The 15,633-nt window shown below is 31.3% G+C and overlaps 1 protein-coding gene and 1 long non-coding RNA gene across 3 annotated transcripts in view; one reads left to right on the top strand and one right to left on the bottom strand.

Annotated features, from left to right (window-relative positions):
• ChAT (Choline acetyltransferase) overlaps window positions 1-15,633 on the top strand; it is a 62,620-nt gene that overhangs the window by 24,352 nt on the left and 22,635 nt on the right. The window contains exon 2 of the mRNA XM_076403508.1: window positions 12,406-12,494. The gene's annotated coding sequence lies outside the window, so the exon portion shown is untranslated. The remainder of the gene's footprint in view (window positions 1-12,405; window positions 12,495-15,633) is intronic.
• Window positions 1-15,633, bottom strand: part of LOC143195965 (uncharacterized) — a 36,525-nt gene that overhangs the window by 10,286 nt on the left and 10,606 nt on the right. The window contains exons 2-3 of one of the 2 annotated variants that reach the window (XR_013005628.1): window positions 11,315-11,507; window positions 2,425-2,543 (exon numbers count right to left, since the gene is read on the bottom strand). This is a non-coding gene — a long non-coding RNA (uncharacterized LOC143195965). Of the gene's footprint in view, window positions 1-2,424; window positions 2,544-11,314; window positions 11,508-15,633 lie in introns of those variants that run through there. The other variant, XR_013005627.1, reaches the window with a different exon arrangement.

Below are 15,633 nucleotides of genomic sequence, written 5' to 3'. Positions count from 1 at the left end.
CGGCAGTTAATTATAGGAAAACTCCATTCATATTGTTAATAAGCGGGATATTTCTTTAAATAATATTAAATTAATATAAAATTTACTTTGATCGTGATTTCAATCATGGTACAACAAAAATAGTAATGTTTTACTTCTTGGTACTTTATATCAATAATATTTTGTTTAAGTTATTTTTCTCGAATCATGTTCAAGACATTAACTACAACTGAAAGTCATGCTGAAATATCGTACATTCAAGAGAATTTTTCCATATTAAAACACAGAAGTAAAACTTCCAGCAAGAATACCCAATTTTGTACAAAATCTGATATATGAATTGTTGACATGAAACTTACGAGCAACAACGTACAAGGATCTAAGCAAAATAAAGTGGTTAAAAAAGGCAATAGTACTGGGGCGACTATAAATTAAAAAAAATATATAATCTATTGTTCATACATAGACATTTAAATTCAACATAGTTGATGGTTTCATATTTGTAAGAAAAAAATCAATTTAGAGTACAGTTGACAAATGAATACAAATGTAAGTTAAATGATAGTTTTACGACTATTAATGAATTTTTCATATCTTTAACAAGTAATAATAATATACTTCATACACTGTATTACTTTGTTTATAACATAAATCAGCATAAAAAAGCCAAATATAAAATTCCTATAGAATAAATAATTCATTCAAGACCTTCAATATTCAACAGCCCCGAAAATTGCTCTAATTAATGGAGATGTTCTTTGCATTTTTATGAGTTAAAACTAATGCATCATTTATTTGATGAATAAAGTACTTATTATTTAAATATATGTACTTTACTTTCTCCATTTTCTTATACATGACTGTAGCGGCAAGTATTAAAAGTAATTAATAAATCTTAATGCATAAAATCTAATCTATTATTATTAACGAATACGACAGACAACATGCACACAGCTTACTGGGTGTTTAGAATGTTCAACTTAAATTAAACTTAGTCCTGCAATTTTAAGTTAATAAGTTAATAGTAAGGTTTTCGCACTTAATTAATGCGATGTAAATTAATCAATGGAACGTGTCTATTTTGGTCTTCAGAGTTATGTAAACGCTTAAAAACTGTTTTGTGGTGTTTGTGGAGTTTATTGTTAATTGACATTGCCGTAATATTACCTTAACAACTAAACTTTAAAATTGCTACGAAAGAAAATTTTAATATATAATACATATAAATCTTTTCTAAATATTTCTAAAAATCTTTTTTCGTACCATTAGACTTCTGAACAGAAAAACTTACATCTCCTTAAGCCTGGTAATCTTGCAAATCGCGCAAAAAAACGGACCGGTTTAACCCGAAATCAAATAAAGGAAAAAAGAACTTGAAAGTATTCCTGATCGGTAGTCGGCTCACGTAGCAGTCAGTCGTGGAAATCCTGCGGGAATTTCTGCGAGAGAACTCAGCTACAAAGAAAACGAGGAGGGTCGGTTGAAATTCCCGGCAGAAATCTCTTTCAGGCAACTGCGAGTCTTCAGTTTGTTGTGATAAATGATATTATGAATGATAAAAAGGCCTTAATTCAAAAATCCGTTATTTAGTTTGCCGGCGAATATGAGCGAGATAATTTATTTTCCTCGGTAGTGCGCTCATGAATTGCGAATACTTCCTTGAATACTGTCCCCATAAAAATGCATTTCGAGATAAAAAATAACACATACTCTCTTTTACCTCTATATATATTTCCAGGTAGCTAAAAACCAAATCGATATATTGATTTCTTCCTCCAATACGGCATATTTTATAGTTATTATATTTTATTAAATAATCTATAATTATGCAAGCAGTCCCAATAAATTTTGATAATTATAATAAATATTCTATGATTTCGGACTGAGAAATACAGCTTTTAATTATCCTCTTCTGACTTCAATGTAATAGTTTATTCAATATTTACTTTTTTCTCGACTCATAATATTTGTTTGTTATTTGTTATATTAATTGGTCTAAATACTTACTTACCACACTAATATCAATATGATCCAAACTTAATGAAACAATTTTCATCGCAGCAATGTTAACGCCTAATAGAACATTAAAGATGAGGACTCCCAGAACGTTCTAAAAGTATTAACGATTACCGAAGAACGGTTTGCGAAAAAACACCAAGAGATATCGCGTGTGCATGATAATGTCCAAGTACTATAATTGCTCCCCTACCGAGAACTTGGAAGTTGATAACACAAAAGCCTTTTGAATTAATACAGTTAAAGTATATGCAAAACCTATCTAAAGTTTTTTGTTTAAATTAAAAAGCCGTGTTTTAAAAGTATGTGAACTGCACCAGTGAGAGTACATCCATAAAATGCTGTTTAGTTTTTTATTATTTTACAAATATTACTAGCGTAACTAAGCTGAAATCATTTTCTTGTTGGATTTTGCGTTCTTACCTTTTGGACAATCACAAACATAAATTTACGACCATGCCTCGGCAGGATTCGAACCCGCAACAGTAGGAAAACCATCCTGTCGCCTTGATAGCTGGGCCAATCAAGTCAGCTGATTAAGTTTAGGTCTGAAATATTGAATCTAGAATTTAAGAACAATACGAATGAAATTTGACTAGATGGATTTAGTTAACTATCTAACATGCGTGCAATGTTCTTGAAAAAGAAACTTGTATTGATCTGAAAGAAAATGTAAGTTAAACTAACGATACAAATTTAAATTATTTAAGAGTTAATTTATGAACAATATTCTTTATTACCAATAAAAACAAATTAACTGGAAGGAATTAACATTTATTAAGGCGTTTATTATTGTTCAATGTTTATAATTCCATATTTTATCCACCCGACAATTTTTAATTACATTCAAAACCTTTTCAATTACGAAAAAACACATTCAGTAACCAGCCCCAGGACCTCTCTCACATCATTAAATTATCCATGCTCCGACGATTCCGTCTCACAAAGGGCAGGGTACGATGAAAAAAGACCAATATTCCTAAGGCCCTTCCACATCACGCCCAATTGACTTGGGCCGGAGATAAAGCCGTCTCGCAATAGCGGAAGTTGTAAAGGAGTCATTGTAATATCCGTCTGGAGTGGAATTAGTGGGCGGCGGCACGAGAAGCTGATTTCAAGTGTTTTTGCAGTGAAATACGCCGAAAGGAACACGTGCGAATATCCAGTTTACTTTGGTCGAAGATCAACATTGCCTGAATTGTAAGTAAATGAAAGGCAAAAACTTTGAAAAGTATTTCTATTTTTTCTTATATTTTTTAATAAGTATATTACTATTTTGTTTAATAAATGAACTGATCCAATCTGGCCAAGAGTATTGGAACCACATATAGAGTTACAGTCAAAACATCAACACGAAATATCGAAAGTAGTGATACGACGATACATCGGATAAACTATAACTATCACTATATCGACACTCAAAAAGATCCACATATATCAAAAGAGTTGGCTTATGTTATGCGACTCTATAAAGACATTATGAGAGAGCAAGGCATTTACCAAATATTATGTCACTATTTCAAAAGTTGTGCCTGTGGTGAGTTGTACTATTGACCAATACAACGAATTAATTCATTTCTAGCATTATCGATAATTTGAAATAATATTACACTTCAAATATGAATACGAATTCACATTCATGTGAATGTGTTTTACCCAGCTTGAATATAATATAACCAACGTTCAGTTCAGATTCAGTTTAAGATTGCCTAAAAATCGACAATGGCTTAGGATTTTACCTGAAAAATGAAAAAAGGTCAAAACAAAGTAAACACCATTGATTAGTGTTTGGAAATTAGCTGAATAAATTAATCGTAAAATTTAAAAAACCTAATTACATTTTCACGAAAATATAATTATAATTTTAATTTCGATTAGTAGAACAGAATTGATTTAAACATGTTGATTATATTACATACTTACATATTAACAAACATATCAACACTTTTCTAGAAACAAAATAACTCTGTGAAAAACTAAAGTTATAAAATGATATAAATCTTCTTATAAACCTGAGGAAAGGTTCGCATTACAAAAAGCAATAAATAACAATTAATAGTTCCTGCTCTAATCCAGGGCTAAACAAAATCCCCATGACGAAGGAAGTGCCGTAATAAACACATCCTGACATAATTTATGATGGTGACACGCTCCTCTGTCATAACAATAACTCCCTCACCATAGACGTTTCAATGAAGTTTCGCAATTTCCGTTGGGCCTTCTACATCAACCCCTCGGACTCAATGGATTGTAAAGAAATACTTTTTTTGTGGTTGATTGGCTCGTTTACTTCAGTAAATAAATGCCTACCCAACATTTGCACATCGCTGAGTTTTCATTGTTAGATTATAATATTTTCCATATTTTTAAAATTTTGACTAGTGTATTAATATTTGTCGTATACGATACGAAACACCCCGTGAAGTAATATTTGCCTCAAAAGGATCCAGAATTTTATTATAACAATTGGAGTTTAGTGTTTATTAGTTTACTATTTATTTGATTATAGTCAATCAAGATATCTTACATTAAATTTCAAAACATTATTCAATTTTCATTTAAAATTTGAAATTAAGATATGGGAAACCAAATTATTTTCTTACCAAAGCAAAGCAAATATTACGGACATTTAACCAATGTTAGATTGCACTAGTTTTTGACAGTACTATAAATACAATTGTTTTCATTAAATCTTTCAGTAATTATTTATTTTTGCGCTAATGCAATAATATAGAGAAACAACGAAAACATTTGAATAATAGTTGAATTTGTTTTGTTCACTCTGTATAAACCTGGGATACATTTAACCTACTTTATATCTCCCCAAAGTAATACAACTTTATTTCATATCGAATGAAGTTTTACACATGTCTTTCGTTAGCAATTTTCGCTTCTCTACTTGGTGCGAGGGGAATGCGGTGTAATAGTCTAGACGCATTACGTCTTATGAAGGGACCTTGCCAGAGCTACGTTTCTAGACGTAACGATCGTTTGGGGAAACATCAATTTTCTACTATCCAATGTACTGGGTGTCCATGGTGCAATGGTTTCTTTGTCACCTCAATAGATATACCTTGATACTGGTATATACTGGTATATACTGGTATATATATATATATATATATATATATATATATATATATATATATATATATATATATATATATATATATATATGTATAGAGATACAATGTTCATTTGAATATTTTAGATAACTGATTTACATTTAAATTATTTTTAAAATCCATCGAGTTAATCTGTGTTTACAATGGGTATGATTATTGTGTGAAAGAAACACTGATAATTGATTCATCGATAGTGACTGTACTGTGTGAAAAATACTAGGACTTAAAGAATCGAAATGAGAATTTCAGGCACATTATCCATGAAATTTGATAAAATATTGAACAATATGAAGTCAATATGCCACTTGACATGAAGTTAATAAGTGCAGGTAAGAAGTCTCCAAAGTATCCAATAACATCACAATCACTAGTTGGGAACAGTGAAAATAATATTATTGAAGTGTAAATAGGCTTGTATCCATAAAAACTGTACAGTGCAGCCAAAACTAGATAAAGTAAAGACGTAGAATTTTATTCAAGAATTGCCTATAACTTTAGTGTAGTAATATGTAAAAAAGCGTTTATTGTATCAAATTCAAACGTGAAATTACAGTCCATCATAATTTTATAAACACTATTATTTTTTATATAATCTACTTATATAACTACTTTATTAATAGCTATTCAAATCCACATTGAGGTGTTTTATGTTTTCCATGAAAATTTAAAACGAATTTCTTGCTTGTTTGGACTTAGACCTTAAGCAATTTTCTTTAGCCGAAAATAAAAACACACGAGAAGGGCCTAATCTTTCTCCACGGTAATCTTTAACATTGGTGGAAAACGTTGTCGGTGCGAAAAATCTAATTTATTTCCCCCAGAACTGCACGAAAACTTTTTACCGGTTTTCTCCAGGGATTTCTCCATCTCGCCCTCTTTAGAAATTTAAGAATAAACACCAGCAAGCTAGCAACGCAGTTTGTTTTTACGATGCCATATTCCTCAACGTCTACAAATATAGAATATTTGTTCAAAATATAGTGGTTTTCTAGCATATTTTGCCAACCTTTGCTCTTTATATATTAGGAATATAAATTAATTTTAAGCGATTTTTGAAACAATTGTTATACGTTATAGTGGTCTCATCTTGCTTAATTAATATTGAATGAAATTCTACCTAGATATCAATCTTTTCAAAAACCATCTGCTGCTTCTGTAGACAGTCTAGACTAAAACTCATGCAAAAAAAGTCTCTACGAACCTATTTTAATTCATCTTGAAAAATCATGTTGGCTTCTACATCAAACTCAACACATTCAAATCGACTGAAACCATTGAAAATGATAATTTAATTTCATTGTGGTATTAAATACGATATAAAAACTTCAGTGTTTGTTTCTAGTTTTCTAGGTAATTAGAAAATGTCACTTCAATAGTTCCAAATGTTATATAGCCCTGATTTTTATTATATTTTAAAAAATGCCTAAAATATATGCCTCTAGATCAGAATATCCCCTTAACGAACTTACAATGTACGCAGTTTTACAGCTTATTAACCTTATTGAGATGAAAATGTTTGTCATATTTATTAAGCACGTATCAAGTTTTTGTTATATTTTTAAACGTCTACAGAGCGGTTTTTTTACGTAAAAACTTACCGCCTGTTTTATCTTGCCTCTTAATTAATGTCATTGCACCGTCGATAATAAAAACAGAGGCATTCATTATCTTTCTCCGCGGTAATCTTTAACATTACCAGAAAACGTTCCTGGTCCGAGAAATCTAATTTATCTCCCCCCTAGGTTGCGCGAGAACGTTTTGCCAGCTCTCCCTCGGGATTTTCCCATCTCGCCGGAGCAGAAATGCGAGAATAAGTCCAAGTTTGGAAGAAAAACTTAGGAAGACATCTGCGAAATGTTATTTGAAATAAATTAAAAATATGTACTGGGAAAAATTAATATTAACAGGTAATTATTCCAATACTAGAATGAATTAACTCATTTTCATCTTGGAAATGTTCATTCCAATCGAATAAGGAATGATAATTTTAAATTATCGAAGTAAACCAGCTGAAATCTCTCGAATGCGAAACAAAACTATTTACATAATGAAAACGTTTCGTAGATTGGAAAGTATTCACCATAAATGCTCGAACCTGGCCAAACCATTAATTTGACTATAAACATCCAACAACTAATGCTATAAAAATACGTTGTTTTTTCCCACAACAATGCTTTAGTGACATGGCTAAAATTGAGATTAGCAGGAAAGATTAGATGAATCCACCGTATAACGCGGACCTTACTCTGTTGGACGCTCGTTTGTTCCAGTCTCTATAAAACTTTTTTAAGAATTAAGTTTATCGTCCAGAAATCTCAAAAGCTCTAAAGTGACAGATTTATGGTGGCAGCAAAAAAGTAAATCGACCAAAACAGTTCATGTGTATTTGATTAGTGTTTAAGATTTATTACTAATTTGTGAACCCAACCCCTTCCCAAACTCAGGAGACGTAACAATGATTTTAAAATGAATAGAAACAGACAGAAATGTGGCTAAAAGTTATCGATCGAAATAGCATATGTATCACTGATTAGTCTGTAAAACGTGTATAAATAAAATCGCTTTCAAAAACTTGAAAAAAACTGCTTTAGTTAAACTACTACTGTCTTCTCAGCCTATTTAACTTTATGTAATTTTTTTTATTATTTAATTATTTTCCGTTATTAACAATAGAAATAATTTTGTTTAATAATGTTGGAATAACATTTTTAAATCTGTTTTTCCGAATCTTTTCATCAGAGTACAATAAGAAACTTTTGTTGAAAACTCAAGTATATTCTTGAATTTTCAACAAGGCCGAGATGGAAAACTCCCTAGGGAAAACCAGTAAAAAGTATTCGTGCAATACAGCGGGGAAATAAATTAGCTCTTTCACGCCGAAAAATTTCTGGTCTTGATAAAAGATTACTACGGAGGCAAATAACGTTTTTATTATTATTACCAGCAAGAGAATATTACTTAGATGATACGTACAAGAGTTGTCTCTTTTCTGGTTTTTTTTCTTTAAACAAAAAATGTGTTAAGTATTATATTGTAATAGACGCTGTTATATAATTGCAAATAATACTTTTATGTATTTTGTAATAATAGAAAGATATTATATTATAAAAATCTACGCTCAATTGTATATTGTTCATAAAAAATTGTTATTGTACCTTTGCGTATAGCTGTGTAAAATAAATTCAAGATGTCTTACAAATATATGGAATATAAAGCAATCTTTATGATTACTGTTATTATCCAGTAGGGACCATATATCTTCGCGATACTTATCTTATTTTGGACATTTATGTAGACTATTTCACAGATACCAAACCGTTTATATAAGACGATTTCTTAAGTTTCTTATATTTATGACGTTAAGTAGATTTATTTAAACAAAAAACATTTAAACTAAATTTTCATTTAGTTTGTTGTTTCCTAATAGCTTCTGAGCTTCTTTCAATCTCAGGGCTTCGTCGAAAACATTCCAAATTATCATATTATGATTTAATTTTTTCTATCACATAAACTTATACAATCTTTCTCAATTATAACCTTGTCTTAATATATAAAGGTGTTTAGGCTATAAAACTGGAAAACAATAACTGAAAGCAAAGTAATTCCTATTTTAGCCTTTTGTTGGAGTATTCTAGAGAGTAAATAAGTTAAAACTCCTCTGAGCTAAATATTATAATAAAACAATATACTGAACACAGAAAATGTAATTTTATGTTTTCCTTATACGAATCTAAATTAAATAATGAGTTTTATCACATCAGAGACAAAATAAGAAATATAATTTAACTTTAGTAAAACGTTTCTGTAACTACATACAATAATAATCTATTTTTTCTAATCGAAGGTTAATAAATAGATTCAAGTCCCATATCTCTATTAATATGTATTAAATAAAGCTATATTATCGCGAATTTAAAATGTGATAGTTCGTAGAACGTTCTGGATGTAAAGACAGAGTTATTCGTTTATTCGAAAAAGCTTATTTGTTGACTATTACTTTCGAAAAAATGTAGCGCAGGCTGGCCTAAATGTGTTAGATGATAATGCTCAGCCGAATTTAATTGCATACCAGTGGCTGTAACACTTCTTTTCATCCAGTTCTCATTCAGATTTAGAACCAGTTAAATAAAAACAAACTAATTATTCGAATAAATATTCGACATAGGAAGATCAATAAAATCTCTTATTTTTGTCCACAGTTCACTGTTAAATTACTAAAATACGCAAAATACATTAGCAAAATACTAAAATACGCAGATGCAACGAAATATTCTCTCTGGAAAGTAACAAAAAAGATTAAAAAACCTCAACAACATAATCCACCCATTAAAATTGACAACAATACCTGGACTAGGAATGAAAAAGATAAAACGGAAGTTTTCTCTAAACACTTAAAACCCGTATTTAATCAGTACGCGTCTGAAATATCCGCAACAGAAGAAAATGACATAGTTGACTTTCTATAAGGAAGTAATACAAGCAATACATATAGAAATCAATGATAAAAAAGCTTCTGGTTTTGTTTTGTCCGAATTACTAGCACTTGGAAAGTGGCTCAAATCATTACGACTCTTAAACCTGGGAAAAATCAGAAGACATCTTCTCTTATCATCCTATCAGCCTGTTATCTGTCATCTCTAAACTTTTCGAAAAACTACACATTAAGAGACTCAAAATAATCGCAGAGGAGAGAAATATTATTCCAGACCATCAATCTCGCTTCTATAATAAACACGGAACAACAGAAGAAATACATAAATTAGTCAATCAAATTAACAAAAACTTAAACGATAAAAAATACTGCTTCACTGTATTTCTCGATATTTCTTTCACACTGGACTGCACGTTAAAATGAAAAAGCCCCATACGCACTTTCAACTGCTGAAATCGTACCTCACAGACAGACATTTTATTATCACACAGGGTGACTAATACACTGACCTACACCCAATATATTCGGGTATTCCGCAGGGCAGTGTTCTTGGCCCATGGTTATATATTATCTATTCAGCTAACCTACCTGCTTCAAGAAACCTTACTGTTGCACATGCTGATGATACAACGGTTTTATCATCACACGAGGATCCAATATCAGCCACACGAAAACTTTAACTTCATCTTAACAAAGTCCAATTATGGTTGAAAACGTGTAGTATAGCAGCAAAAGAGACAAAATCTACCCATTTGACATTCACCCTTTGTGGAAGAACATGTCCCTCAGTAAAATTGAATAATCATGAACTTCCGCAAGCAGAAAATGTTAAATATCTGGGAATATATTTTGATCGACGTTTGACACGGAAAAGCATATAGTGACAAAGCGCAAACAGTTTGGGCTTAAACTAAACCCAATGTATTTGCTGTAGGGCGTAAATCTAAATTATCATTAGATAACAAGGTTTTGCTGTATAAGTCAATACTTAGGCCCATTTGGACCTATGGTATTGAACTGTGGGGTACTACTAGCAAATTTAACATAGATATCATCCAGAGGTTCCAGAATAAAGTGTTGCGAGTCATCGTCAATGCCCCATATTACATGTCCAACAAACTAGTTCAACGCGATAACCGCTTAGAACCCATAACAAGTGTGATTCGAAGTGCTAGTGCTTCGAAGGAAAGACTATTAGTGCATCCCAATGCACTCGCCAAACAGTTAAATGTGCGCGATGACAGTGAACTGTGTAGGTTCAAACGAAAACTACCGTACGAACTGATTAATAGACACACACTCATACAGAGTGGGATTTAATAATATCTAGAATAAGTTAGAATAGTCTTTATAATACGTTAGGATAGACTTTAAAATAAGTTAGAATAGTATCTAGAATAAGATTTATATTATAAGTTGTACAGCAGATCACTTACTGAAGTAATCTTCTACATATTAGGATGCTTATATTATACAACGGACATTATACAATAACACTTATTTCCCACAGGCAGATTGTTGACGTTTTGAGAGATTAATAAAAAAATTCTGTGCTTTATTACATAGTTTTATTTCAGATATGGTGTATTTTATTATTTTGTGTTTTTTCTTTTGATTTATGTATAATATTATAATTTGATTAAACTTGTCATCGAATTATTATAGTAGTATACATTGTTGGATATACTTTAATCCATATATAAAATGTATATAAAACAAACAACTGTAACTTATATTCTGTCCTGCTTAACAACTTACTTACTTAATAAGATAACAGTTTCGCCCAGAAAACTGAGACGAAAAGCTCATCATATCCAACTTTCCGAGAAAAGTTATTTCCATAAGATAGAGTTTCTCAGGTCTCTCTAACACAGCTGCCGACGTAAATATTTAGTTCTCCATTTAATTTTCAAGTTTCTAAGTTTTCCTTTTTTAAGTTTTCTCAAAATTATACACTGAAATAAGGAAACAAAATGTTTATTTAAGTTTATAACCAACAAGATTTCATTTATTAAAATTAATTTCAAAATATATTATCGGTATGCCTTATTATTCAATAAAAATTCTTCAATTCCAGGTTTGGTGCTCTTCTTTTGTTAAAAATCAGTTTCCATGAAAAATCAGTGGAAGTTCTGTCTAACAGCAATCAATACAGCTATTTTTAATAATCTCATGAACTTATATATTTAGCTGTTTCAAAATTAAAACAATAATTTAGGTTTATATTTAAAAACTACTATCCTTAAACCTTTATGGACTTTAGGTTTAGAAATGAACGAGAAGAGATGATAGAACTTTATTTCAATCATAAAATAGATTGAATTGTAAATGAAGGGTTAAAGTATTATCGCTGCAAATTAAGAACCACTAACACGCATGATATATCATGATATATTTGCAAGAAACAAGAATTTAATAATAGTTTAGATTAGTGATTAAATTTCATTTTATTTTTTATATACATTTTTTTCTGATTAATATTAGGAATGATACGAAAAAAACGGTGCTATCGGCTAGATGATGTCATCTTATCAAGTATGCACCCCCGTATTGCTGCTGCCAACCCCTATACAAGACCAATCTACCCCATCTAACGAGTCCACGGTCAATTTGACCGCAGTTTTTCGTGTTTCCGTGATGTATCGAGCTAATCTCGTCTCTCCCCGTTACTCCACAGCACACCACCACCCCCGTCATGTCGGTTTATCGTCACGGTAGCTTTCGAACGCTTTGTTTTCGACCTTTTCCAGGTTTCCGTCGTAATTTTAGATCGGAAAAGAGCCCAATTGTCTTTGAATTATATTGAACAATAGCCGGTATTTATTAAAAACCTTATCCTTTTCGGTTTTACAGGATGGCGAGAATCGCTGCTGTCTCTACCGAAGAAATTGCTGTCGGGAACCTCCCTGGTACACTACAATTCAAGTTCGGTCGGAAAAGAGGTAAGATAGGTCCTTTCAATGAGATTTAGTTCAGTTTTAAAACTTAGTGGATAGCCGTGCGAGCGTAAAATTTAGCTTGCCGCCAATAACGTACTAGGATCGAGTCTCACTGAGACTAAAATTCGTTAAAAAAGTGCAAAATAAAGGACTGTGTTTGTTAAGTAGTACAACTGTTTTGTAGCGACTGTAGATTAGAAAAACAAAAGTTCTATCTAAAACTTTTAACTAATGTGCTTATCCTATATATGATAGCATTAAATGGGTTGGGGAAAACTAATATCGGTTTTTTCTGTTAGATCACTTTTAAGTGCCTTGTAGCCATGACTACAACGGTGTTTGACATGTAACAGTTTTTAAAACATTCTAGGTAGAAAAGTAGCGTCCTTCGTTAATACACTCAAAAGTTATTGATGATGATACCAGAGCGATATTTGGGTTTTATGTATATTATCAGTGAAAAATTTAATAAATCGTGTTTTTCTGTACGATTTGCTACAGAAACAAAGTCGAGCCATTAAAAAAAAAGATTAGTGGCAATGCAAACTAAATCACATACAACAAATAACGTGACGTGATGAAGCTTCAAAAATTGTTGAAAGCCTGTATTGCTAAATTAATGAATGCTATGCTAAATGTTTGGTGGAACTCATATGTTGCTTTTCAGAGCATTTCTTAATATTTCTCGAAGAATTTGCTAGAATAAATATTTAATTATTATGTTTAATATCATAGAACCATTCTGCATCTATAATAACCTCTACTAAATACTATTTTGAACCCTTTCCCTTTTGCGAGGGTGATTATTAAGCCCAGTGTGCTACAGTTACATCTACCGTGCTTGTGTGAATTGCCGTGTCAAATGCAGGTGCTTGCCATTGTGCTGGTCGCCCCCTCGCTCGTTAAAAAGGCCACGTTTAGGGTACGGGTCTTTTATTTAGGCCGGCCCTTTTCAACTCGTCGGCCTCAAAGCGTGGATTGTTTCGATTTTTACGCTGAGCCACGAAAATAGGCCGTTTTTCTTTAGCCGACTCTCTTTCGTGCCAGCCATCATCGATATATTTAAAACTTTTATTCTTGTTCGTAGGGCTGCGAAAATCCATCTTCGCTTTTAATAAATTGAAGCCATGGAAAACAAGATTACTTTCCAAAGTTCTACCGCGGGCAATGGATAAAAAAGAGATTTTCTACGCTCAGACGTGGATTTACAATCTTGATTAAATTTCTGAAAGTATAAGAAGTCGCTTGCGGTACGCATCTGAACACGAAAATAGAAGAAAAAACGTTCTTTTACAAAAAATTGATTTATATATTCAATTTCAAAGTAAGGTTTCTTATTGTAATGACCCGCTATGTCTTATATGGGCTGTAATGTTTTCAGATCAAATTTTTATTAGGTCCTTCAATAAATTGGATTGATGCCACTTCTAGCTCTAGAATAAGTGAAATACTACTAAATATATTTCACGATTAACTGTTCAAATAATAATTGATTATTCATTAACGCAGAGAGATCAAATATATTGTAAGCTTGTTTTTTTCATGACATTTCATGACAGATTGTCAGTACGTTTGCAACGATACTGAACCAAAGCCAGAAGATAAAATATATTATAATAAGATATCTCCTAATAATAGACATAGAAGCATATTTGAATTGTTAACTAATAAATTACAGATTTACTGAAGTAAGACAACTTGCTGAAAGAACAAATACAAAGCTAAATATAAATCTACTTTTAATCTCGGAAACTTTATTTCTAAATTGATTTTTAACGATTTATATTTTTAAAGTAAAACTTTTTTCATCCAGTTATACAACGCTACCTAGAATTTCTTATGTTCTGCACGCATAAAATCACTCATAAAAAAAAACAGAAACAGGCACTATAGAAATAAAATGAGTCAATAAATACATTCGCTAGTGTTGGCATAGCGATTCAAATAACCTGATAAAATGGATCGAAGAGGTGATTGTAGTGTCATCTAGAAATTGGACGTCGCGAAAAGTTTCTGCAAGAAAATAAAGACTAAGTTAAGTATTAAGGACAGTGTTAAAAGACTAAATTGATTTAGGGATATTACTGATTGTACCGCAAATTTTATTATGTTGGTTTGTCCACATGAGTCAAAAAATTACGTGCGTGATATCATGATATTAACATTATTCAACTATTTAATTAATTATCCCTCGTATAGCCCAGAGCTTACCTCGTCTGGCTTCGATTTATTCAGGTTTATACAAAACTCTCTTGTAAGCGTGGCTTGTAAAAATCGTCTGGTTAACAAAAAATCAAATAACTGCAATAAAAATATTGGCAATAATTTTAACAATGCATCAATATCCTTTATTTTAAAATTCGCATAAAGTTAATGAAAATCCTCTCTATATTAAAAGCGGAATCAAATTTTCACTTGAATATGAACCTATCTGACTGGAAAGTTATTGATTGAAATTCGGTCCGGTGTAGCGTGCTAATTAATTGACACATAACGTACAATTTGGTCAGTAATCAGACGCCATGTTGACCCCGGTCTGGAAATTAATCATCGTACCGTTGGACAGGTCACGTGCAGATCACGTGACGGGGTCAAAATTATCACCTCGGCTCCAAAACCCTACCTGATTATTTTGATTATGAAGGACGATCATCATAAATTAGCTAATAAATCTGATTTAAATTAATTGTTGTATGGAAAAAAAATGAATAATAAGTAATGTCAATGATTGATATTGTTCGAAACTATAAAATTGTATGTTATGTATATACTAATTAATGTTAAGTGTAATATTGGATCGTGAAATAAGTTCATGGTGATATTTCCGATTAATGACTTCAATTTAAACCAGCTCACAAAAGGCGACATCACAACTGCTCGTTAAGTAGTAGTGCATCTGATTTCAAATACTGTCTCACAGAACATCATGTTTATGTTGTCGTTTTCATAGAACAAAAAAGACACTATAATAATATTCGACTAATGGAAAAAAAAGAATAAATATAGAGTAATAACAATGAAATTATTCAAAACGATTAATAAATAGCGTTAGTTATATCATCAATACATTTCACATACATGTGGAAAAATTTTCTTTCAAATACGTTACTTTAAATTTTGTAATTGGCTATCATAAATGTTC

Source organism: Rhynchophorus ferrugineus, unplaced genomic scaffold (genome assembly GCF_030347505.1).
Source record: "Rhynchophorus ferrugineus isolate W39M unplaced genomic scaffold, kcgeb_rfMv2 rfM4, whole genome shotgun sequence".
Lineage (NCBI taxonomy): Eukaryota > Metazoa > Arthropoda > Insecta > Coleoptera > Curculionidae > Rhynchophorus > Rhynchophorus ferrugineus.
Note: the sequence above shows the minus strand (reverse complement) of the source record. Positions and strands in the feature narration are given on the sequence as shown.